A 26,231-nucleotide genomic window follows, 5' to 3' on the forward strand; every position below is an offset into this window, starting at 1 on the left:
ACGGGGCAATATTAAGTTTCATAAACAAGTTCTCAGGCCTGTCAAGAAAGCAGCATTTCATTAACATTGCAGAAGATACACGAGAGCTTCCTAGGTCTTTTCCTTTGCTAGTGGGAGGCTTGCCCGAGACTTCTTGCTCAGGCATGGAAATTTTGCATTAATTTTTTTTCTGCAGAATTTGGAGACTAAGTACATTCCTCTGACTTTGTTCTGCCAAGTGTACTCAAAGATATTAACTTGGTGTCCCAGTAACTTGAGAACAGGCAACGCGGAGGAGCAACACTGAAGTTCAGAAATGAAACACAGGATGTACTGATGCTGCAACAGGCACTCCCAATAACCTACGGCAAAAGTCCCAGAAGTCAGGATAGCAAATATCAGTTTCATGTTTATGGTTACCTTCAAACAAATGCCCAGAGTGAGCTTGGACATCAGGCTGAACCCAGAGACCAGGCTAGAATGGCATCTGCTACCAGTTCTACTGCAGAGTACTGGAAATCAAGTCTTCTCCCCCCACCTCAAAACCGATGTGAGCTGCAAATGCCTCCAAGGTTTCTTTTCTTGAAGAAAAGGTGAGGACTTGTTATGGGTTAGTTCCTTAAGACAGGATGTATCTATTCATTTAAAAAATAAATTACAAATAAAGCAGGAAGCCAACTTGCAGAAGTACACGGACCACCATATAGACTAAATAACTGCTGACGGATGACATTTTAAGACCACTAAAAGACTGTACTAGAGTTGCTAGTACATAAAGAATTCAGCCAAGATTTCTAAAGGAAATTATCAAACTGCCAAGCTGTATATACCCTGTCGCACCTGAATTGATTTGGACATAGCATGAAAGATGGATGGTAAGTTAGATCAGTTTGCAGAAGTGAGTTCAAGGTAAATCCAGGGAACTGAAATATCAGGAAGCAACTTCTTTACAAAAAGAACCAGTTAAAACTAGATCACATAGACATAAATAGCAAGTAAGATGGCATGAGGAAGAGTCAGTACAGCTTTTGTAGACATTATGACTCAAACCTACCCAAGGTTTATGATACCATATAGACAAAGACATTTGGATGTTATCCCTACCTAGATATCCTTAAAAAGACCTGAACTGCTATAGTTTGCAGGAGTGGTTCCCCCCTTAACACCCAGCTGAAGGATAAGAACTACAGGTAAGAAAACACAAGGCATCTTTTCCGTACACGGAGTCTCAAGAATGACTGTAGTGGCCATTCTTTTCAACATATCCATAATGACTGGAATGTGACAAACAGGGAGGTGACATGGAGTATTGTATACAGTTCGGGTGTCCTCAATATAAAAAGGACATGGAACTGTTAGAACAAGTCCAGAGGAGGGCCACGAGCATGGTCAGGGGACTGGAGCACCTCCGGTATGAAGACAGGCTGAGGAAGTTGGGGCTGTTCAGCCTGGAGAAGAGAAGGCTGCGTGGAGACCTCATAGCAGCCTTCCAGCATCTGACGGGGGCCTATAGGGATGCTGGGAAGGGACTCTTCATTAGGGACTGTAGTGACAGGACAAGGGGTAACGGGTTAAAACTTAAACAGGGGAAGTTTAGATTGGATATAAGGAAGAAATTCTTTCCTGTGAGGGTGGTGAGGCACTGGAATAGATTGCCCAGGGAGGTTGTGAATGCTCCATCCCTGGCAGTGTTCAAGGCCAGGTTGGACGAAGCCTTGGGTGGCATGGCTTAGTGTGAGGTGTCCCTGCCCATGGCAGGGGGTTGGAACTAGATGATCTTAAGGTTCTTTCCAACCCTAACTATTCTATGATTCTATGAAGTTCACTGGCGGTATGACATGTTCACTCGGAGCTGGAGCTTCACACAAAGTACAGTGGAACAATCCCATGCCCATGAGCAAATAGGCAAGCAAGAGTGCAACGCTGCTTTTATTTCCACAAACTCAAGTCAATGTGCAAAACCAAAAATAACCCTGCCTGTGAGTACTGCTGAATAAGCATCAGGAGTCTGAAGTCCTGTTTTAACATATATTTTTTTTTTTTTTTTTTTGGGGGGGGGGGGGGGGTAGGGGAAGCAGACACTACCTCACAAGGAAATACAGTATTAAGAATTAGGGAACTGCCACAAGCAAAGCAGAATCATGACAAGTCATTAAACCCAGGGCACACCCGCTCCTTGAGATCTGTGGGCTGTTATGACACTAAGGGTAAAATAGAATTAGTAAGAGTATAGAGAAGAGGAATTCCTAAAGCAGAAACTAACAGACCTGGCTCATTCAGCATGGAGAAGAGAGATAGCCAGGGCAGAGGAGGACAGACATCTAGTCAGTTACAGAGGACACGCATGAAGTGCCCAGAGAATGACCATTCCTTCTCTAAAGAAAGGGGTAGGTAAAATGTGAAGTGGATAGGAAACATGGAAATCATGTCCACGGAGCAATCTGACCTATCAATGTATTAAAATAATAATTTAGATTAAGCACTGGAGAAGGCTTATCAACGGGTAATGACTACAGTAATGGAGATGCACACTCCAGAGAACTGCAGCACAGCTTACAATGAAGCAGAAGGGCCAAGAAACAGAGGAAAACTTGCAGGCTTTCTACTTAAGCAACTGCTACCGATGCCCCAGAGACATGCAACGTGCTCTTGGTTAACTTGTGGCTCGATCCACTATAGCCATGCTTATTGAGAGAGGAACCGCCAAAACTATGCTCACTCTGAAGCAGGTTATTGCCCTTTTTCCCACTAAAGGAGCCCTGCACCAACTCTACTTTCAAATGGAGAAACCAGGACAGCCAGAAAGGATTTTGAGGTCACCCAGCAGGCCCCAGGAAGTGGCAGAAGGCAGGTTTCTGAGCCATAAGCTCTGCATTCAAGACATGGCTATTCCCAGCTGCTGGCCCCAGGTCCCTCTGCTCCAGGTCATGTCCCCCACCAGAGACAGCAGGACAGAGGGCTACTCAGCCAGGCTCATTAAACACAGCCCTTCTGCATGAACTAAGCTCACAATTCAAATTAACATCACTCATTATTATTTTTTTTAAATTAATATTCCTGGCTGTGAATTGTGGGTGTTCCGCATTACCCTAACAGGGGTGGGGAAGGACAGCTGGAGGGACAGCCACACCACAGAGGTCTAGAAGCAGAACCTCAGCACTGCCATGCTGCATCCTCCACGAAACACTGCATTGATTTAACAGATTTGCACCTTTAACAATTTGGCACAGACTTAAAAACTACAGTTGCTAAGCATCCTCCATGTAACATTTACTTTTAACAGCAAGTCCCACAGGCTGCTGCAGTATGCAGAAGGTAGAATACATGTAGCTTGCGAGTTGACAAGCACACGCCTAAATGCTGGCTCTCTACAACACAAAACATGATCCCCTCCGCCAGGGTGCCTCTCCCACTATTTCCATGTGAATTTACTACATCTAGGATGCGACACATTTCAGTGGTGCATACAAAAGGCGCTGTTTTCATAACGGGCATCTAGAAGTCTCTTCCTTTGCATTTCAGGCTAGGATAAGAACAAGTCAAAACGTAAAATTTTAAAGAACATGAAGCTTCCTGCACATATCTGATGAAGTCCTCCCAAAATCCCAACGTAAGCTCAATACTGTAACAAAAGCTGTTAAGATACCGCAGCTGAACAAGGCCTTGAACACCTCTTATCAGCCCTTATTTTGAATATAACAAAAAGCTACTTTCAAAATAGCATGAGAGTCACACCACCATAAAGATTCTGGCTTTTTTCATGTTCTCAAAATAGCATGTTAGAAAGATGTCTATAAAAATAGAAAGTTTAGGTGCATTTAGCTTTCATCTCCAGCACAAGTCTATCCAATGCAGTATTTGCGTAAGCGTCCATAAAGTGTTCCCTCATCCACAACCCTGCTCTAATGAGCAGCACAGAATTGGGACGAAATGCAGGCAAACACTTGAAACACTCGGATGCTGGAGCATGCTTGCTCCTTCCCCACACATGGGAAAATTCAGTCTTCTAACTCACTTCAGTGAAGCCTGAGCGATCTAGTAAGAAGGTGGCAGGAAGCAGCATCACCAAAAATAAAACCAGAGAGAAGCTACTGAAGTGTAAAGTAATGCTTTGTTTCAGGCACTTTGTGCAAGTTATTTTCACCATAGTTCTTGACATAGGAAAGCAAACAACAGCAACACCATGCTCCCTTCTCCTCCAAGCAAACCAGGAGAAAAGTGACTATCTTCAAACCAGCCCCTCTTGCTCCTTGGCTGCCCAGACTCACCCTCGTTGCCCTGCAGCAGGGCAGGGCAAAGCTTGCTTGCTGCAATGGTGAAGGCACTGTGCGGCTCCCTGCCTTCTAGGAATTCCCTAAGCCACTGCTGGAGGATTAGGAGCTGTAATGCTATTAAACACTGCAATATCAAAATCTGAACTAGAGCACACAAACTCTGCCTTAAGAGGAGGATTTTCTTTTCTTTTTAACCTCTGGAAAAGCATCTAAGGAACACAGTGAGAACGCAGCATCAAAACTGGCAACTCTGCAAGCAAAACAGCTGAGTTTACTTGCACATTGAAGCCTGCCTGCTACTTCACATTACTGATTGCAGAGCAACAAGTTATTCCCACCCTAATTGGGTCCCAGTCGAAAATAGTCCCGTTATTTTTAGTATAGTACTTAAGTATCTGAACTGTGCCCTGTACTGCCAAAGCTGGCATGTGTCCCTGGCCATACCAGGAATTCCGACATTAAACAAGAACACACACGCCACATATCCAGGCTGACTTTTGTTCTTCTGCGTTGTCTTTAGTGGGTGACTTTAAAGACTTTAAATACTAACAGCTGGCCAAAAAAGGCACAAGCTTATAAGATAATTCTGCATTTAAAGCCCCTCTACCAGCTACTGTGCAACAGGACAATCAACCCAGCAAGCAAGAGCAACGGCTGTGATACCACTGACTGGAGACAGTCAGTTTATTCTTAGCAGGGTAGGGCATGGATAGAAGATAAGAAAGGGATTATTTCAGTTCTGTTTTGCTTGTTATGGGTCCATACAAGTTCTGATTTCCCCTATCCTCCAGTGCCCCAAAAATGCCTCCTGCTAACTCACCCCTTTTCCATCCCCTTCCACACTGTATGTACACTATGGATAAATTTAAACTAGTCAAGAAACAAAAGGCCTGTGTTAAACATGTTTACACACACACAGAAGGAGGATTATGTAAGCTCTGTCTCACAAACAATATGCTTCTTCTGCAGAAGAAGCGAGATGATGAAAGCAAGACTTGTGCGTGTTACCAAGTTAGTCTTCCCACCTTCCATCAAAGGGGTGACAACCGTCCTGCAGCGTGCTAATTCTGGAGTACAGAGAGCAGAACAAAATCTGAAATAGTCACAGGCTCCTCCAACAAAACTTACCTGCCTCCGTGAGCTTAATGCTGCTTACCTTGTGCTTTCATTGTAAATTCATTTTTGTTAGACCGGGAAGAACAAGTCTCCATGAGGAATTTACTCTGCCCCTTTCATCATGTACTTTGCAGAAAGGAAGTTAACTCTATAAAAGAGCTTCAAAGACAGGATCCTAACCTGAAAGACAGCTGCCAGCCAACAAAAATTTGTTAGTCTGTATTACCACTAGACAATCTGTTCTTGAGACTGTATGTTCCTTTTCCGAGGCTTCTTATTTTGCGAACAGCATTAGCATTGATCACCATCTCCACTCTGTTAACATACCCTTACCCAACAAGCTTCTAGACCTGGTGGTGACCAAAAAAAAGCTTCTAGTTTGTCAAGAGATTACCTAGCCATTTTGGGTTCGGTATATTTCAGTAGTTTCCATTTTTAAACTATTCTAGACTCAGCAGAAACAACCTTACATGGCTTCCGAATTATGGCTGAGCACCAACTAATTGATGCTCTCAAACCCAAATTTGACAAAACAAGCCGACATGAAGATTCAACCTTCTGGCATTTGCCCATGAATGATTTCAATGGGTTGATTCTGGATGAAAGAACTTGCCACTGTATTTGAAGACAGCTTTCCGACAGTGACTGTTCTCTCACCTCCAGTTTTCAACTGGCTTCCAGTTAATCCTCAGACCCAAGACATTTAAGTTGTGCTGTTATCTATACATGACCAAAAGCAAGCAACAGTTAGTACTTCTCCCTCACCAGCTAAAGAGGTCAAACAAAGTCCATCCATCTACACCCCACTAAAAAAGTAATAACCTGAAGACAATTATAGCAATACCAAAATAAGTGAAGGTGAAGCAAGAGACATCGAAAGTATCAAACCCTCATTCTGTAATTCCACAGCAATAAAGTAATGATTAAGGGAAAGGTCAGTCCACTCATCACCTTCTCAAGCTACAAGTAACAAGGCCAAAACAACAACAACAAAAACACACAAACAAGCAACAAAACCCAATACTAGTAACAACAGGACGGAGGAGAAGGGGAAAAAAACAAAACAAAACAACCAAAAACAGACTGAATCAACAAAAGTTAGGTTAATCAACTTTCTACCAAATTAGCTGCTTTTCATGAAATTCAGTTATGAACATGTTGAACAGTTCGGGTTTTTCTTAAGACTTCAAACCATTAACAGTTATTTTTGAGAGTTCATAGCAGATTGACAAGGTAACAGGGGCTGAAGAATGGCAAACAGTGATATCCTAAGGAAGTGGGAGGGGAAAGGAGTGGAAGGAACAACCTGAAGAATGATAGCTGTTGCTTATTTGCACGTGGATTCCCATTAAACCCATCTGCTAGCACTGAACATAGAAGACTGAACTCAACAAAACCCGATTGTTCATGGATAAGCCAGTCAAACCAACTGAGCTTCACATTACGGCAGAATTATGTATCACAGGAACATAGAGTAGACACTGAATCTTGACATTATCAAAAAAAAACATGTCAAAAGATTCAAACCACATTCCTATGAGAAGTTAAGAAAACTTTGTCATACCATTATCAATGCAATCAGTCATCTTATGGCAGATTTGAAAGCGACTGAATAACTGTACCATTTTTGCTAAGAGCTGGAAAAACAGGAAGACTCGCATAATAGGTTGACATACTGAATAACCTCCGCAGAGATCTGCCCTGGTCCCACACTATTCTAATACTAATGATCTAGATAATGAAGGAGCAAAATGACACTCATTAAACTTGGGGAAGCTACTAACTTAAAGCTGCCAGTCTGCTGGAAGAATGAATTAAAAGCAAGTTTTAAAAGCTGGAAAATTCTTTGTTGAGAAAGAGGCAAATGCCATACAGGAATGTATAGAGGAACATATGTGAGAATCGTGAGGCAACAGTTCTGTTCTACTTGTGACTGATAAAGCTTCCAGCACAATGCTGTATCCAGTCCTCAGGAAATTTCAGAGAAGATCAACTGGAAAATACCCAAGGAAAAGCAATAGGAAAACCACGGACTTAGAAAAACGTGACATCTGGGAAGAAAAAAGGAAAAACAAAGTGAACTGGAGCTCAGCCAGAAGAAGAGAAAGCAAGGGTTATGATGGTATCTTTCAAATATATGAAAGCCTGGGGCAAAGAAAGAGGGAAGAGCGTTCTGCATGCCCCCAACTTTCAGAAGAAGAAACAGAAAGATTTAACGAGCAACAAGGAAGATTTAGGAAAACATTACTGGGTGGAGTGGCAGGGAGGGTGCGGTGTGAGGGCACTGGGGAAAGAGGAAAGAAAAATACCAAGTCAAAATTGCTAAAAGGAAAAAAAAACAGTGAGTCAACAGACAATACTGTCTGAGGAGTATGCAGAGTCTCCCCATCACTGTCACCAAACTGCCATCAAAAACACAGCCATGCTTCAGCTTTCCATTGACTAGCTGACCTCTCTAAACTCTCCTCTCCAGATCTAAGACTCTGCTACACGAAAAAATAAGCCTAACACAGATGCACTGTCTCTTCTCTTTCTTACAAGGACATTACCCAAACTGAGAACACCAGTGAGCTGCATGCCAACAGCAACCTTCAGAAGCAAAATGTCTTAAAATAAATTTAAAAAAACAAAAAACAAAAAAAAAACCAACCCACTACAAACCTTACACGTTAGAATATCTTTTTTTAAAAAGTCTACCCCATGTACTCGCCTCTGTCAATACAAGGATCCAGCTATGTCCTAACAGTACAAGCAGACCAGAACCCGACAACAGAGAGGCACCCCGTGGAGAGCAGCACTAGGAGTTCTGCTCTTCAGTCTCACCCTGGAGGATGAACAGCAGAAACAACCACTTTAATGTCTTGAATGGTTTTTTTATACTTAGCCACAATCTACGAGTTATGGATCAAAAATCTCAAGGCTTCACTGGCTGTCAGGTTCTTGAAAAGTACAAGGAGTAAAGAAATTCCTTCCAGAAAAGCACAGAAGAGAACCACCTATACATAGTTACCTGAGCACAATTAAGTCAGTACTGTAATGTGCAACCCTACCATTCTGCAAGCTTGGCATCAACGCTTACTGAATAGTGAGCATCTCTGGAGTTCTGAGGAGAGAACACCCAAAAAAACAAACGTCAAGCCCTTCAATTTTTAGTTTTGTTTTCTTTTTTGCTTACGGATTGTGAGCACTGAGTTGTACCCACAGCATATTCCCAAACTGCATTGCCATTTGTTCTCACTATGTAAAACCTCTGGAAGCGTTCACAGGAAATGAACTTTGATTAGACACAACTGCAATCATTACCATCTTATTCGGCCCATTTTCTCTCTCCAGTTCCCCCACACACCACAGTTTGGTCTTCATCACTTGCATCAATGGAAGTAGCTGGGGATTCACATATCTCCCAAACCCCTCTACTCTTGGGCAGAAGATTTACTTTAGCCTTTAAGCATGCAACTGGAAGATCCTTAAGCATGCCACAGAGGCTTAAGGGAGGCTTTGAAATTGCATTTGTTTTGTATCATACACTGTCAAGAGGACAGTCATTCACCATCTTGAGTATCCCAGAGTACAATGCTGATATAAGGATAAATATTTGAGGCTGGTTCATGCAGTTTTCCTTATATCTGACTAGATCTAATGCCCTCTTGTTTTAAGAAGTGGGAATTATATATAAATATCACAGCAACAGCAAGCAGGATCTAAGAGTTAAGATCAGGTTTCTATGCATGGGAGGGGCCCACTGTGGATTTAAGGGATTAGCACTAGTGCCCTCCCCTCCATATCAGGAATGACTGTCCACTCCCTGCTTTGCATCTTTACAACTGCAGATACTGGGATCTTGAAGAGCAAAGCTGATAGTCCACAAAGGCAAAGCACCAGTCATTCCTACAGAGTGACAGGGCTGGGGAATTAAAAATAAGGGATTTTTTTATCTTTAATAAAATCAGTAGTTGTAGACATTTTAAGTCAAGGTAGCTGGTCAGGCATTATCATTTCATGAAGCTCAGACATGCCACCGTTCGTGTTCAGAGCAGAAGCACTTTTGCTCAGGAGCCTCACCATGTGGTAAACCCTGGAATCCCTGGCTTTCCGACCAGGGACAGACCACAGGACATGGCAAATAAACATCTACTCAAAAGTGACACTTGTGGTTTAGAGCAGGGCTGAAGCCAGGCCAAGTGTCAGACATAATTTAGCTACCTGAATCACAAGTGGGATGTTTAATATGCAATGAAGTATAAACACTCATTCTCTCACTTTTTTTCTTCTTCTTAACACTTCCTCCACCTTCGAAGAAGCAATCATCATCTCCAAGAATTTAATTTCCATCAGCTGGGATGTGGAAGCAAATACAGAGCAATGGAGCCATCACACTGGCAAAACAGAGCCCCCAGGAACAGCAGCCATTTCCCACGCAAACAGAAACACAGAACAGTCTGGGTTAGGAGGGATCTTAAAGATCATTTAGTTCCATGGGCAGGGACACCTTCCACTAGACCAGACTGCTCAAAGCCCCATCCAGACTGGTCTTGAACACCGACAGGGATGGGGCAGCCACAGCTTCTCTGGGCAGCCTGTTCCAGGGTCTCACCACCCTCACAGTGAAGAATTTCTTCCTTATATCTAATCCACATCTACCCTCTTTCAGATTAAAGCCATTCCTCCTTGTCCTCTCTCTACATGCCCTTGTAAAAAGCTGCTCTCCACATTTCTTGCAGGCCCTTTATAGGTACTGGGAAGCTGCTATAAAGTCTCCTTAGAGCCTCCTCTTCTTCAGGCTGAACAAGCCCAGCTCTCTCAGCCTTTCCTCGCAGGCGAGGTGCTCCAGCCCTCTGATCACTTGTGGTCTTTCTCTGGACCCTCTTCAACAAGTCCATGTCCTTCCTGCACTGAGGACCCCAGAGCTGAATGCAGTACTCCACGTGGGGTCTCACAAGAGCAAATTAGAGGGGGAGAAATGCCCAATGTGCCCGGATGCCCACCAGCAGCTCCAGGAAAGAAGATAATCCTATCAGTAATCATTTTCAGAGCCCTGATCCAGCCATGCTCTGAGCTAAGATGCTCCCCAAGCTATCACATCATCTTCACCTGAGGGATAAGCAGGAGAAAGCCTGCTTTGCCTTTTCTGTCCATCACACTAGAAATACCTACATGACTACAGAAATCAATTTGATTCCTTCTCCACTCACTGATTAGAAGCAGGTGCATTGGGAGAGGAACTAAAAGTCAAGTTAATTAAAAGTTCAGAATCTTGTCAATATTGCCCTTCTTTGTGCCTTCTCTTCTAGGTTCTCTGCATTTGTCAGCCAGCCTCTCTCATTTAAAGTAGCTTTCCCTCCTTCCTCCTCTCCCACTGCTGCAAAACACCTGTATGAGCAGTGTGGTCATTTAGAAAGTGACAATCAAATCCTCAGAACCAGACTGGAATGGTTTCTGATCTTTCTTTTACAGCAAGTGTCACCAAAAAAAATTAGTTGGTATTCATCTAAACCCAGAATTCAGGCTAAATTTACATTCTTTGTTAAATTTTAGGTCTTTAGTCTGTACTCAGTTTTTCCTCCCTAACAGTGGGATGGCTTAGTTCTTTCTTACATCATGCAAAAGGGCTGGGAGACTTTGCAGTGCACCTTTGTGGAAGATGATGTTGTAATTCAAAGCCTTATAGGTTAAGTTAGTTTTAGGATATAGCTGCTTTAGGTTGCTCTGCTTTGGTATACACAAATCCTGTTATTTCTTCATTGATCAGACACTCTTTAGGGAGATTCCAGCCATGCTGCAGAATCATCTTCACTGATTAAAAACCAAAACATTTTGCAATCCAGGCTGCACTAAGGCGACAAGGTTGTAAAAAGACTTCTCTAATAAAAGTGGCAGAAAGTCATTAAGATTCATTTAAGCTACCTGGAGTATCTGGTTAATTTTAAACTGCTAATGGATTTCAGAGGCAGCATCTCAGGTGAAAGTCACTTTTAATGACTATTCCTTCAGTCCATTGGTTTTCCAGGGACCTCATTCGACCTAGGGTGTCAGGTAGCACAAGTTATCCCGTTACAGCAGTACTTTAAGAAGGATCCCAGAAGACCACAGGAAGACATAACCTGACTCTCTCTCCTCCAAGCTCCTCAGTTCAGCACATGACCACAGACCCACAAAGCTTCCACACTACCACCAAGACCAATGACCCCCCAGCCCTGCCTGGGACTATGGCTCCCACTGCACACTCTGACACAAACCAGACCTGCACACATCATGTTTCTGAAAAGCTTCGTAGCAAGGTTCCAGGGGTACCAATGAAGTGTTGACTGTGGTACACGTTCAACTGTGGGGGAGATAACCTCTATCAGGCACCATAAAGGGCCTGGATAAAATAGTTAAATACAGAGTACGCTAATGTATTTCTGAAGCCATGTTAATGAACTACTAATCCTGACCTACAGAAGGACATTTGTCACCCTGACCATGAGATTCAATACATTCTTCCTTTTACCTTTCCCCTCATCTTCCTATGCCAGAAATAGCATAATCTATGGATCAACTGTATGATCTATACCAAACAGCAGCATATCACTGAATTACATCAACTCTCGAAGATCCTTCATAAGCAAGTCTTCAACATCCATAAGACATTCCAGACACAGTCCCTATCATGAAAACTTGCTATAACCCACAGTGTGAGCAGAGCACATTAAGACAGTGCAAAGCACACATGGCAAACTGGTCTTACTGCATCATCCTCCCTTGTGGCATACCTTGTCAAAATGCTTCCTCTTCCACTGTGCAGCACTGGTGCTCATCACAAACTCCAACTCCCTGTATACAGTCACCACTGGGGACTTTGGGCATTTGTCACGACCCCAAAGTGTATGCACCTCACCCACCCCTAAGAGCAAAACAGGTATTTGGGATGCTAGGATGTAAGACAGCATGGGCATACGGCTGCTGGGAGCAGAAAGTGATACTGCTGATGAGCAAGTTGTAGGAAGGTGGCCTTGGCCACAGGACAGGGAGTAGAGAAAGCCACTTTGGGAACCTCCAGTCTTTTCACACAGCAAGACAGGATTTAGAAGAGTTTGCAAGCTCCTCGCATAAAGCACACACTTCCTTGCTTGGCTTCACAGAGTTACAATTGCAGAATTAGAGCATATTGGCAGGAAGTGGTGAATTAAGCCCAGCTACTGGACAAAAGCATCATTGTCCACACAGTACAGTGATTTACAGCTCAACCATAAGTTTTGCCTAAACTTCACTCTGACCACACAGCTTGAACGTAGATCATCCTCAAACACTGACTTAAGACACGGTTACATACAGGAAGAAAGCTTCAGTCCACACACACTTAAAAGAAGTTAAATAAAACAAAAATAACTAGTCCCATGGATGCTTCTCTGGCTGGATGAATCACTGCCCAAGTCAGTACAGATACAACATGGCTGAAGTTCAGCATACAAGTTTATCAGGTATATAGAGAAGAGGAAGAAACTTGGTATTTTGATGAAATCATGTTAGAGTGCCCATAAAATTATTTCTCATTCATTAATTCCTTCATCTCAATAGCACCAAACCATAACACAGCTATGCAAAACAACTGAAGCATTCTGAGTAGCACTTATTATAAAACCTGAACTTTCTTCAGCAGCTGGTATAGCATGCTCAGAGCAAAACACAGGGTATGGGGAGAACATTTCATGTGTTTTGCTGCTCTCCAAATGACTTTGCAAAAAGACAGTAACTGTTTTTAGACAGAGGCAGATCCCTTTAATGACAGTTCAGAAAAGATCTGCCCCTCAGCCCATCCAAAAAATTCCCATATAATGGAGTTAGTACCCAGCCAGAAAGACTGAGCTAGTCAATTAGCTCAACCATTTTTGTTAGAATTATAGAAAAAAACAACCAGAAATGTTTCCGAAGAGAAACACCACTCACCGCTGTACAATCCAGAACCCAAGAACCCAAACCCAAGAACACATCTTCCCAAGCCTTGTTTGACAAAACGAAGGAAAGCCATGACATGTCACCTTGCCCCAAAAATGATTCTACATTTACATTCCACATTCCATGATTTACCACAAGCAAGACTAACTGAAATTACCAAAGAACTTACTTTGGGTTCCAATTTGCAGGGAAGAGGGTTTTGGTTTTGGTTGTTGTTCAGTTATTTTGTTTTTTTCAGGCTAAGTCATACTAGGCTTAGCAAAGCTGCAAAATTTGAAGCTCTATCCAAGGCAGCCCCTCAAGAGTCACAGAAATTTGTAGGTGAGATCTGCCCTATGACCATCAAGACCTGGTAGACACAAAAACAGTCACCTCCAATGCCTTTGACTTTGGCTACAGAAACACAGCTTGGTTAGAGTGGAGCAGCTGAACCAGCTCACAGGCAGCTCTGGAACTGAGAGACTGGGAACATTCCAGGACAGAACATTTCAGCCAGTAACTGGCCTGAAACAAGTATGTTTTACCACAGCATTTCAGTGCAAGTCAACCAAATCCCCAGTATTCCTCATAACACTCTCGTATGTATGAATAGCTATTACGCTTGATATTTCTCATAATAGGAATAATGATGAATTTAATACCAGTTACTTCCTCAGTTGCTCTGGTTTATGGTGATCGTATAATAACATACAGCTATGCATACCTTACATAATCTTCTGAAACTGTGAAGGTGTTATTTTTATCTTCTTTAAATGTACAAAAGCAATACTAACATTTTTGTTACAGTTGAGTTGCGCAGTAAAAAACCCCACCTAGCACTGACACATTTCACATTCATCTGAAGAAAACAACCCAACAACGCATGTCCATTTCCTTTAAGAAAAAAAGGACAGACATAAAGAAAGACATTGTTACTCAGATTCACATTTCAGGACAGCATATGGATCACATACAAGGTTAACATAAGATATTTTCCCTAACCCTACATGCCTAATCCCCACCCCCTTGCAGAAAATTCCCTTCAACAGGTAAACCTTGCAGCTACAAAGCCAGGTCTAGTCTAGCTTGTTTGTGTAGCTCCATTATGCTGTTGGAATTCACAGAGAAAAACCCTATGCTGGCTCTTCAGAAAATACAGTAGGCTCCTCTGGTCAAACTGGCCTAGAAGTTTGCTGCCGCTAAAAGAAGAGGGGACCCGTTCCTCACTCTCCCGTTTCTTCCTCTTGGTTTCCCTGGAAGGGCACCTCACCTTCCCCTGGAAGCCACCCCACCACATGCTTCCAAGAGCTAATCCCATCCTCTAACCCAGAACAAACCAATCCCAGAAAAAAAAACAGTACATAGGACAGCTTTTGAGAGTCAACCATGAACACGTGTAGTGAATGACCAAGTTTCTCCAAGTTAAGAGAGCCAAACACTCTGACAAACTTGACATTGCCTTCTGGTAGCAGTGAGCGCTTAGCATGGCCCACATCTTTTGATAAATGAAGACCTGCCTTTTTTGCAGGGAAAAATCTTCTTCACCTCTTCGTATTCCAGATCTTTCACAACAGAAATTTGTATTTCAGCACTCTACAAAAGGAAAAAAATTACTTGTATCACCGATGGCTGCACACTGGCTGTCTCCCTTAAACTCTACCAAGTGCTACCGAATTGACCTGACAGGTTACTTCGCATCACCCACAGAAAATGTCACCTTAGCTCATGTGAATTTTAAATTAAACTTCCCTGGGGAACAAACCCTGTAAGGAAGAGCTGGACTGTTGGACCTGAAGGGCCCAAGAAGTTCTCCAAGATGAATACAAGCAAAACTAAAAGTCAGGCTGTTATAGCACAGGACTCCTCTATGCACTGCACTTTCCAAATCTGTCCATTTTCTAAACACCTATGAGAACTTCTCCTGCTCCTGGGAAAAAGAGTTGAACCATTTGCAAGTAAACCAGGACAAATTATACATTTACCAGAATTAGCTAAGGCTAGCATGACATCTTGCAACGCCATTCTCCTACTAAAAGCTGTATCAGCAGTAATGTTTCTCAAAGGACACTGGGGAGGGAGGTTACCAAACAACAACTCAACCAGGTGTTGCAAGTGTCATCACACATCTAAACTCATACTGTCATGCACAGCATCAGCTGAAACATTCTTTGCAGTACTCCTCTGACTTTCCATGTGCTCACAGTGTCATCCAACTAGGATGCAGCAAGGAACTCCACAGAGATTTTCCACAGAGATTTTTCCTGACCTTTTTAACATCAGCTCTATAACAAAAAACGCATGCTGAATGCAAAACAAGCCTGAGCACACATCAGAGATGCCAGCAACCCGAATAGCATTTGCTCTGCACTCCTATGGCTCATCTCATAGCCTCCTTGCTCAGTTCTCCTGAAGGCCTACCGGGAAAAAAAAAACTCCAAACCAGCAATGCCTCTTCAGAAATGTAATGTTCTAATAACCTACCAGTAAAGAACAACAAAAGCTATCAGTTCATGAATATCACATATGCTCTGTGACATTCTATTTGGATCATTTCTAGAGCATAATAATAGGTGCTATTTTGATTACTTTCCCCTTACATGGCTGCCCTGGTTTCAGCTGGGATAGAGTTAGTTTTCTTCCTAGTGGCTGGTGCAGTGCTGTGTTTTGACTTCAGTCTGAGGATAATGTTGATAACACATTGATGTTTTAGTTGTTGCTGAGCAGGGCTTACCCTGATCAAGGACTTTTCAGTTTCTCATACTGCCCTGCCAGCAAGGAGGTTGGGGTGCACAAGAAGCTGGGAGGGGACACATCCAGGACAGCCAACCCCAACTGACCAGAGGGATACTCCATACCATTTGAGGTCTTGCTGAACAACAAAACTGGGACAGGACGGGTTGGCCAGGGGGTGACATCCCACTGCTCAGGGAATGACGGGCATCTGCCAATGGGTGGTGCACAACCACATTGTGCATCACTTCTTGTCTATATTTTTTTACCATAGAATCACAGAAAGGTTTGGGTTGGAAGGGACCTTAAAGACCATACAGTTCCAACCCCTTGCCACAGACACCCTCCACTATACCACATTATTATTCCTTCCTTTCCTGTCCTATTAAACTGTCTTTATCTCAACCCACAAGTTTTACCTTTTTCCCATTCTCTCCCCCATCCCACTGGGGCAAACAGCTGTGTGGTGTTCAGCTGCCTGCTGGGTTAAACCACCACAAGGGCTTTCATTAAGAACCATCACTTAGAAACTGAAGTTAGGTGCCCAGCAGCCAGGGAGGAAAACCAACCAACCAACCAACTATCTCCAGAAAAAGAAAAAAAAAAAAATCTACCACAAAACCCAAACAATTTTAGCCTCAACTTTTTGGACTTCAGGATTCCTGGAATGAAATATTTTATCACAACACAAAAGAAAGCTTATGGTTAAAGCTGGTGAGCTTTTTTATAAAGTCTTAAAAATGCATGTATTCTGTCTGGGCGATGGATGCTGATGGCAAATCCACCTCTAACATAAGAGCTAGGGGCAAGTAGCACTTTGTCCTCACAATTGTGCTGCACAGGTATAATTCTCTCAGAAATTGTTTACTACATTCCTTGCTGTGACCATGTACAGTAATTGGAACATCACAGTTAGAGCTGGACAGGAAAAACAAAAGCAACCTGACCCACCGAGAAAGCATCTGCCAGCACTTGAGCCATTGTTCTGCAAAATATCAAGGCTTGAATTCTGACATAATCCCCTGACATCTCGGGTGATGTCAGCACGAGCAGCTATTAGAATGAAGAATGATCACCCACACGACATTAATTCAGGAAGAATCAATGGCCTTGCAATACATATTTCTCCCTTAACATTCTCCTAAATGGACCTGAATACATTTGAGCCAGAAGGGAAAGCAAGCCTTTTAAGAAAGGCTTTGGCACAACACAAAAATATCACAAGCTTCTGAATTTTTAGCTCTTCCAGCTCCTTGAAGTTTAATTCCACACTTGTGCTCTGGTATAATAAAAGCTCCTCATTCCTTTCCAAGGATTCTCAGAGCTTTAACAGTACACTAAGCAAGACCAACCTACAGATTTTACCTTCCCCCAGTCCTTCTCACCCCCTCTCCCAACTCCTGTTTAAGGAGAGGGAACATTCTCCTATCTTAATCTGTGCCTAGCAGATGAACATCATGGAAAAGAAAGAAAAAAGGGAGGGGTGAGGGGAGGCAGCAAGGGGGGGAAATTGATAAAAAAGCAAACAAACAAACAACAAAAAAAAGAAAACAGTAACAGAAAGCCCCCACGCTTCCCCATTTTTATTTCAGCTCTTAAAACATCTGCTCTAATCCATTCTAATACACCACTATCTTGTCCTACCATCCTCCGTTAAAATCAAGACCTGGTAAAGTTTTCTAACAGTTTGTCCTTTCAGAAAGCATCCAAATCTTTGCTGCCAGTTAGTTTTGACATCTGAAGCACTCTACAAACACATGAAGCATGCACAGACACACAGCCTGGTTGCACTTTCCTGACCAAGAATACGTTTCAGGGTCAAAATGTTCTGTAACAGGAGCACCTGCAGTGAATGAGATTTGGGTGATATTTCAAGGATTCCCTTCCCTATGGTTTCAAAACCAAAATTAGCACTTGAAGATGACCTAGAAATAAAACTAAAAGAAAAAAAAAAGGAAAAGAACAACTGCTGAAAGCCTAGGCTGTGCTACAAACCAACAACATGAGCCAGGGCAGAGATGCAGCCACTTGATCAAGTCACCAGAAAGTCAGAATTTAGATCCCAGGCACTGAAATAAGTTTCCAAGTGTTCATCGAGAGCTCATCTCCACCATGAAGATCTTATGGACATAAAGATCCTCCCTGCTTATTGATTTTTCTCACCAGGGATGCATAATGGAAGAATGATACTGGTCTCATGGAGCATTATCCACCCTTACTCCTCTGCAGCCTTCAGCAACCACAGGCTCAGCATCACAGCAGCCAATCAGTTTCTCAGATTTCTGTTGACACAAATTCTGCAGCAGTAAGCGTGAAGGGAATGCAAGGACCACACTCTGAAGGCTTTTTTGTGAACAAATGCAGACATCCCCACTGCTGCTCTGCAGTCCAGTTCCTTCCCACTGGGCTATAGGCTTATTCCAACAGGATGGCATGGCATTTCCTCTATGGTTTGCCTGCCAGGAAAGTCATTTCCTATTTTTGTCCTGTTGAGAACTAGTAGAAGCTGGCATTGATGGAGGCTGGTAAGAATCAGAGGCTGGTTTACTAGTGGTTTAACAAAACATGTGTTTACAATTACCCCATTCATCATGATCTGCCTGTATAAAACTGCCTTTTTGGAATTTGCCCATGTTCCTTGGGTTTGGCCTCCAAAAAAGCTGAAACAGACTCACTAAGAAATACATTGTTTGAATAGTACTGCTGGAGCAACACAACTGATAGTTAATACTGTAATCATTAATGCAACTGTTGGGCGTTAAGATCAACATAGCTGTTCAACTTGTTGTTGTTGGCCTAAGGATGACAGCTTAGCAGCAGGGGGGTAAGATAATGGGAAAACCTCTTGTGGTCTTCCCCTGGAGTCCAACAAAAGAATACAACAGGAATAAGACACTGGGTTTCTTTCTCAGATACTCTACAGTGTCCGTCTGCAAGAAGAGACTGTCGTGGTGTTCCTAGCAAGCTCTTGTAGGGCACTCATCATCTTTGCACCCAAGAACCATGACTACCACCAAAGGCCCAAAGCTCTTTCCAGAAATACACTGTGCAGTATAATTTAGACTTACAACTCCCCTCACCTCCTCTCTGATTCACACTTTGGGGACAAATAAGTAGAGTCTGTTTCTAGATGGTAAAACAGAAATTCCTCACTGCTGATTCTTTCTCCAAGAAGTCGTAAAACTATTCGAGCAAAGAAGCCTAGCAAAAATCCCCATCATACCTGAACCAGCATAATCTCAAAGCTAGCAGCCTTTAAAGCTGCAAAGAGCTCTAAAAGACACATTTCACCTCCCTCAGTATCAGTGAGGCAGACTTCCATGCCATGTGCCTAGATTATGCCAGATCTAGTCTAGCAATCTACAAACTTGATATAACCTGTAATTTTCAAAACATACATCAGAGAACTACACATTTTCCTATCTCCAAAGTTATCATTTGATATCAAAGATATAATAACTTACCAAAATGATTTATCAAAGGTTTCTGAAAGTAAGGAAAAGGTCCCTCACACTAATTTACAGTATTAGTCACATGCTGTATTATCCATGCCGCTGGAGAAGGTCTCCTTCTCTGTTAAAAAGATCACCCAGTGAGAACAACCAGTCTCTGTGATGCCCAGCTTTTGCTGTAGCCATTCAAGGGCAGTAAGTCTGCATCTCCCCCCGGGGTTAACTAACTGGGATGCAATTAGCAGTTTTCACTAAAAGCTCTCTGGGCTTGTGAATCAGCATTAGTGTCGGGTTTTGAAGAACCCATGTGATTCACCCTGTCTATACTTCTGTTCAACCCACACCCGAGTCTCTGGTCCCTACCACTATGGGCCATTGGACTGGAAAAACCCAAGCAGCTGCATAGCCACTGCTGCCTTCTCCTAACAGAAGGTGACTCACTGTGTCAAAACCTCGTGCTTTCATGAGTGTTTTCCAACACATTTTCAAGTTCATTGGCAGCAATGGCTCCCCTCCATTAAACAGAAATCACTGATCATTTCCTGTTACAGAGACCAGGAAAGACAGAACTGTACAAGGGCACTACTCTAAAGCAGGCTTGAACCTGCAATGCCTTCAGTTCCAATAATCTGCATGAACTGATACATCTGCAACCTGAAGACCCTTGGAAAGCAAGAAGGGAGATCAATGTTCAGGCAATGAATGCTCACCAGTGTTAATGGGAAGATCTCTTTAAGAGTTTCAGGATAACTTGGCTCTGGTGGCAACTCACTTCATGAATCCTTCGCTCTTCAGTACTCCTATGCACACTGTAAGTCCAAAAGCTGCCATAAACGCCACTCCTTTCAGATGAACATATGAAAAATGTATCACCTGTCTGTCTCTCACATCAGGTATCTGCTGAAGAGTCAGTACCCAGGGGAATAAAGCATGCCAACAAAGTGACTGCAGAATACATCCAACGAGATCTTATAAAGGGAGGCTATTCTGGTTGTTTCACCACTGAAGATATTAGCAGTCTGTTTGTAGACAGGATGCCCCATACTGATCAACAGTTTTCTTTTATGCTGCACTCATAGTGGAATCTGGCTTCCTTGGATAGTCCTCTTGTATCCACAACGCAAGAGGAGCCATATTGAGCTAGTGGGAAAACTGCTGTCCAAAAAGATCATCCAATTCAACAGATGGCACGAGAACAGGAAAGACCTGGCAAGGGACTAGTTCAGAAGTGCACAGCTCAACAAGTAAAAAGAAAGAAAAGTCAATGAGGTGACATCTGTTTACTTGACAGTATGTTTCATAACAACCACCAGTTTGGGAGAAAAACCGATAGGAAACAAGACTCCTTTGCCACATCCAAGCTTAGGCTGCAAAGTGCTCTCCTGACCAGCAGGCAGTGCAAGAATAGCAAACCTGTAAATTCAGTGCTTATAAAAGGATCCCTCAGCAGCCTCATTCCTCGTAATTCCTAACAAGATTGTGGAGTTTCACCTTTTAGGAGAAGGACCTCCATTCCTAGATTTCCCTAGGTGAAGAGTCACAACCGGTATGTTTTGGACATGCCCAGGAGCAGGTCCAGCTTCCAAGAAAAACAATCCTAACTTCTTAGCCTGCTTTCCTACACAGGGAGGCTTATGCAATCACACTGTAGCCAAGCCAGCTGGCAAGCTCCATGCAAGCCTGACAGAGGCAGAGGTCTCAAGAGCTATCATCCTCGTTTGTGAAAACACTGGGCCAGGTGGGGCACACACAAGGAACATTGCACTGTGAACTGGCATCAATATCCTTACAGCTGAGACAGATCCAAAGAAAAGTAGGCTTCCTTAGGCTTAGTTTGGACAGAAATGCTGGCTTATAAGTAAGAAAAACTTTTCCCTTGGCCCCACTAGTGAAGTTCACACAGAGGTTTAGAGTAAAAAGCCCAGCAGGACCAGGTAAGATTTCTGCACAACTGTTTGCTGCAAACAGTGACATGCTCCAACGAACAAATACTTCAGTACATCCTAAAGACGGTCATCAAAAGGCAACCATTTGCCTCTTCCTGTCCCCCCAGCTCCCAGGTGTCTGACAAAGCACCTAAGTGCACATTCCCAGCACACACACTTCCCAAGACAGAGCTCAGCTGGTCTAAGCCAAAGTTTTACCCAGAAACTTGGCCTCCTTCAACCTCATCACCACAAACCTCCACTGCAGCACGTAGAGGGGGACGGCAGAAGGGAGGAGAGGAGTGACAGCACAGTCCCACCCCGTGCGACACCACCCAGGACCCCCCAGCCAGCCTGCTGCCACTGCCATGCACGCACAGGGAAGCTGCCAGGGCCGCACAGTCCAGGGGGACATCTGCTAGTTCGGTGCTGTCAGAAAACAAACTCCCAGTGCAACACACTCCTGGTGCAGGCAGAAACAGCACATGACCCAGCTATGCCTTTCCTCTGCCAGCTGGGAACTCCCTGTCTTGGAAGGATCCCTTCGACAGAGAGATCCAGATACTTTTTGCCCATTTACACCCCAAGCACAGCGGAGAATGTAACCAAAGATTCCTATAAAAACCTTTGTGACAATTCCTGCTGGAGCCGTTTAAGCACTCACAAGATAGAGGGCTGCAAATATTTGCCTTATTCACGGAGCGCACAGTACATGCTTTAAGCAGAACTGAAACGCAGAGATCCATTTCACATTTGGGCAGTGCTTTTGGACTACCCAATAAAAAAAAAAACCACACTGGAACATGCTATTGAAATCCAGGTGTGGCTGTATCTGAGGATGAAAGCCAACTCACACAGTGGTAAGGGAGGGGATATTTTGATTAACAAAACCAAGGAAAACCATGGAAGTACCACAAGATCTTTAATATGTGGCCAGGGCAAACAAGACCTACTTAAAGAACAAATAAAGTCCAAGTGAAGAAAATAAATCAGAGGATAACACGGTAAAATGATCACTGGAGGCAAGTGTCAGGGTCTCCTGCTCTGTCAGCTTACCGCCTGCAGTAAGGCTACCAAACAGTGCTCTCCACGCTTCGCTGTTTGCTCCACATTGTGCTGAATTTTAAAGAGTTTGGATTTGGAGAAAGAAAACCCAAGCAGCCTCGATACTATCATAACTGTACACAGATGCCCAGAGGAATATAGCTCTGGCACAGCTCTCCCTCTCCTACTGCACAGTGAGGTAAGCCCTCCAGGAAGGCTAACACTGCATGGTGAGAGCATCCGGCTGACCCCTGCACCCTTCCCGAGCCCCAAAATGATCACAAAGCACAGCCAGAGCAGCTATTTAAAGTCTCAAGCATTTTTCCTTTTCTTTTCTGTGCAGGTTTTCTAATCTCCATGTGTTTGTGGTGGGCTTTTTAACCTGTCCTCATAACTCGCTCCTTTTAATCCTAGGATTAGCCTTGTTGCCCTTCTCTGCACCTTTTCAAGAGCTTTAAGTACGAGTCTCTAGACACAGGAATAGCTTGAGTTGGGAGCGTTAACGCATCACTGCTACATGTCCTATAAAATCTCTGTTAAAACAAGCAACTGCTCAGCACCTCTATGAGGCAGCACAATTTCAGCTGCCCCTCAGCAGCACAACTTAAGGTGGTAGCTACCCACATCCCTCCGATCCCCCTCTCACTTCCACACAACCCCTAATTCATTCTTCTTTAGCAAAGGGAAAAGCAAACCACATTCTTCAGGGCTGTTTCAGAAAACCTGATCAATGCTGCTTTGACATACCAGCAACACATGTTCCCATTTCAACAAATGGGAACATTTCAGGCAGACCACCACTTCAGATGGAGTGGGGCTCCGGGCTGCTGAATCAGCACTTTCCATACTGCTGGCAATACAGAGTTATGCGACGTTTCAAAGGGAAGCAGGGGGAAAAGGGGGAAGAGGAGGAGGGGAGTGCGCTGGCACTTAAGCAGCAGAAGCGGGCAAGAGGATTTTGCCGGAGTTCATCTGCCAAACCAATTAACTGCAAACTGTTCGCATGAAGATGCCACAGTTTCAGCCCCAGCTTGCAGTACCACAGTTATACAATGAGAGACCCGTGCGTGCGCGGCTCGCCCCGGCGGGGAGCACAGGCAGGAGACACCCGGTCCTCACCACCCTCTCGGGGCTACTGGGGGGCTGCCGGGCACGGCTCCGGCGCACACCCGCACGCCGGTCGAGCAGGATGGTGGCAGCACTCCGGGGTGGCCTTCAGCAAACTGCCCTCCCGCCAACACTGAGCCCGGGGGGACGGGGAGACACGGGCGCGGGGAGTTGGGGCAGCAACAGCACCACTTGGCGCGCCAGGTCTACCCACACCCGGCGCAAGACGGGAAAGCCCGACTCCCGGCGCCGCTGGAGAGAAGCACGAAGCGGGCGAGCAAACAAAACGAGGCGCGGAAGGTCCGCGCCGGACTAAAGACCCGCGCCCCGCGGCCACCAGCCGCCGCCCGCTCCCCGCCCGGCCACGGGGGCTGCCCTCCTGCCGGCGGGAGGTGCGGTGGACGCTCCCAGCGGGCACGGCACAGCGAAGTTGGGGGGTGGGGGGGGGCTCGCCGGCGTCCCCAGGAAAAGGAAGTTTGCTCTCCTCCTCCTACCGGCCTCCGCCACCGAGGAGCCGGCGAGCCCTCACCCACCCCACCCCAGCCCGGCCTCCCCCCGACGCAGCTCCCCCGGGGCAGCCGCCGCCGCCTCCCCCCGCAGCGCGTCCCTCGCTGCCCTCCAGCCCTTTACCTGCTGGGCGCCCGACCGGCCGGCACCCCCCCCCCCCCCCCTTCCCCGAGGGGCGACGGGCACCCGCCAAGTTTCGTGCGGGAGCAGGGGGTCGGGGGAAGGGTCGTGCGGGGCTGGGAGCACGGGTGGGGAAGGAGAGAGAAGGGATGGGGGTGTCCTCCAGGCGGCGGGGAGGAGGAGCACGGGCGGAGGAGGGCAAGCTCTCGGAGCCACGCGCCTCAGAAGTAACGAGAAAAATAAATAAATAATATAAATAATGAAATTTTAAAATTAAGAAAAAAAAAAAGAAAGAAAGAATTGAGCAAGCGAACACCAACAAACCCCAAAAGAAAACACACCGGACGGGGCCGCTCGCGCCTCCGCAAAGGGACCCGGCGCTGCGGGACGGATCTGCGGAGAAAACTTCTGCCCGCCCCCCGCCGCTGCTCCTGCCGCTGACTGACTGATTGCCTCCGCCACCGGCTCCCGATGCTAACGGCGCCCCGCTACCGCCGCACTCTCCACTCGCGCCCAGCTGACTCCCGGCGGCGCCCCGCGCCCCGCCCAGCTCCCGCCCCGTGCCCGCCCCCGCCGCACGCAGCCGCAGCCCCAGCCCGCTCCTCGCCGCCGCCCCGGTGAGGGCAGGGGGCAGTCGGGAGTCCCGGTGGGGCGCTGGGCGGGAGTGGGGCTGGTGCGGAGCCTGTGCGGAGCTTGCTGGTAGCACCCGCGCGTAGCTTGGTTTGGAGTGGGGGGGACACTGTGTTCCCCTTAAAGCCAACAGAGCACTCGCGGCATCTGCGAACTTTCCCCCATCGCCCCGCGCTGCCCTACCCCTTTTCCCCACAGCACTGCCGAGAGAAGGGCCCCGGCTCCCCTCCCGCCTGCGCCCAGACAGCGCCGTGCTGTTTGGCTGTGCGGGGAGCTGCTCCATGCTGCCAAACACCCTCATGTGCCCCGATCCCCGGTGCCGGCAGCACTCCTGCAGCCTGCCGCTTCTAACTTGTGTGCAGGCGGACCTGTGGGATGTCACCCCGAGGGTCAGCAGAGCTTTACCCAAGCTCCAAGCAATCCTACTTGCAAGCAGCTTGCAAGTAACTCGGACTGCGAAAAAGCTCTTTTAGGAGAAGCGGAGATGCACGCTTCCCTGAGAGCTACTGTGTAGGCTTCAACGCAAGGCACCGTGCTCCGGGATGTTCGGTTCACCAGACGCGGTAACACCTCTCGTAAGAAGTGGCCAGCACTATAAAAGGAAATCAAGGCCAGGGAGAAGTGGGAGAAATCTCTGGGCTTTTCCTCCCAAGACAGATGCCTGTACGCTAATGGGAGCATTGTGGCTGAGCGCCCGAGCCGAATATATTTTGAAATGTAACATGAAACCTTGCTTGCTCTTGCTCTTTCTTCCTCCGTGGCTCTTCTTCACTGTATTTAAAGGAATGTTTTTGTTATCAGCCGCCCTCTCCATCCCCGTGTTTCCAGCCTGCTCTGATCTCACTTTGTTATCACCACTTGCTCTCCTTGTTTGACTCCTCAGATTCTCTCTCTGGTTCCCTTGTGTGTGTGTCACCTCAGCCTCTCGGACACACGTGCCACTCTGCTGCCCGCTCACTGCTCGCCCGCCTCATGCTGCCGGCTGCCCGGCCTCTCCCTAGCGCAAAGCTTTACTCGGCCATCTCCTCTTGATGCAATGCATTGCATTGCTCTTCAGCCTGTCAGCACCACTAGCACCGGTCCCAATCCCATTCCAGCCTGGCCCCTTAGGAGGTGGCTCCGTGCTCTATCACTTCTCAGCTCTCAGTTCACCCTTGTCTCCCTGCTATCAGGCTGGTCTACCCTGACTTGATGTAAGCCATCAGTTACCCTGATTGTGTGGTTTTGGGATCCAGTTTCAGAGTGCTGGTACCTCACCAGAGGAGAAGCTGCCTCCTCTCTGCTACTACAGAAGGCTCCTGTGCAGGTTACTACCTAGTGAAAAGGTCAGGACAGGTCATATCAGATTCCTGCCCGAGATTACTCCAGAGGTAAGGAAGCACTGACTACCAGGTCTGATCTCAGAACCAGCATGGCTGGCATCACAGCCCCAT

The 26,231-nt window shown here is 45.6% G+C and overlaps 1 protein-coding gene across 4 annotated transcripts in view; it reads right to left on the bottom strand.

The window, feature by feature from the left end:
• GRB10 (growth factor receptor bound protein 10) overlaps positions 1-24,616 on the bottom strand; it is a 147,191-nt gene extending 122,575 nt beyond the window's left edge. For 2 of the 4 annotated variants that reach the window (XR_008974847.1, XM_057428892.1), the window contains exon 1: positions 24,510-24,616. The gene's annotated coding sequence lies outside the window, so the exon portion shown is untranslated. Of the gene's footprint in view, positions 1-24,492 lie in introns of all 4 variants that reach the window. The other 2 variants (XM_057428893.1, XM_057428895.1) reach the window with 2 other exon arrangements.
• Between the last annotated feature and the right edge of the window lie 1,615 nt (positions 24,617-26,231).

Source organism: Pezoporus wallicus, unplaced genomic scaffold, assembly GCF_028554395.1.
Source record: "Pezoporus wallicus isolate ANWC-B61680 ecotype Strahan unplaced genomic scaffold, APGP_CSIRO_Pwel_v1 contig_6658, whole genome shotgun sequence".
Taxonomy (NCBI): Eukaryota; Metazoa; Chordata; class Aves; order Psittaciformes; family Psittacidae; genus Pezoporus; species Pezoporus wallicus.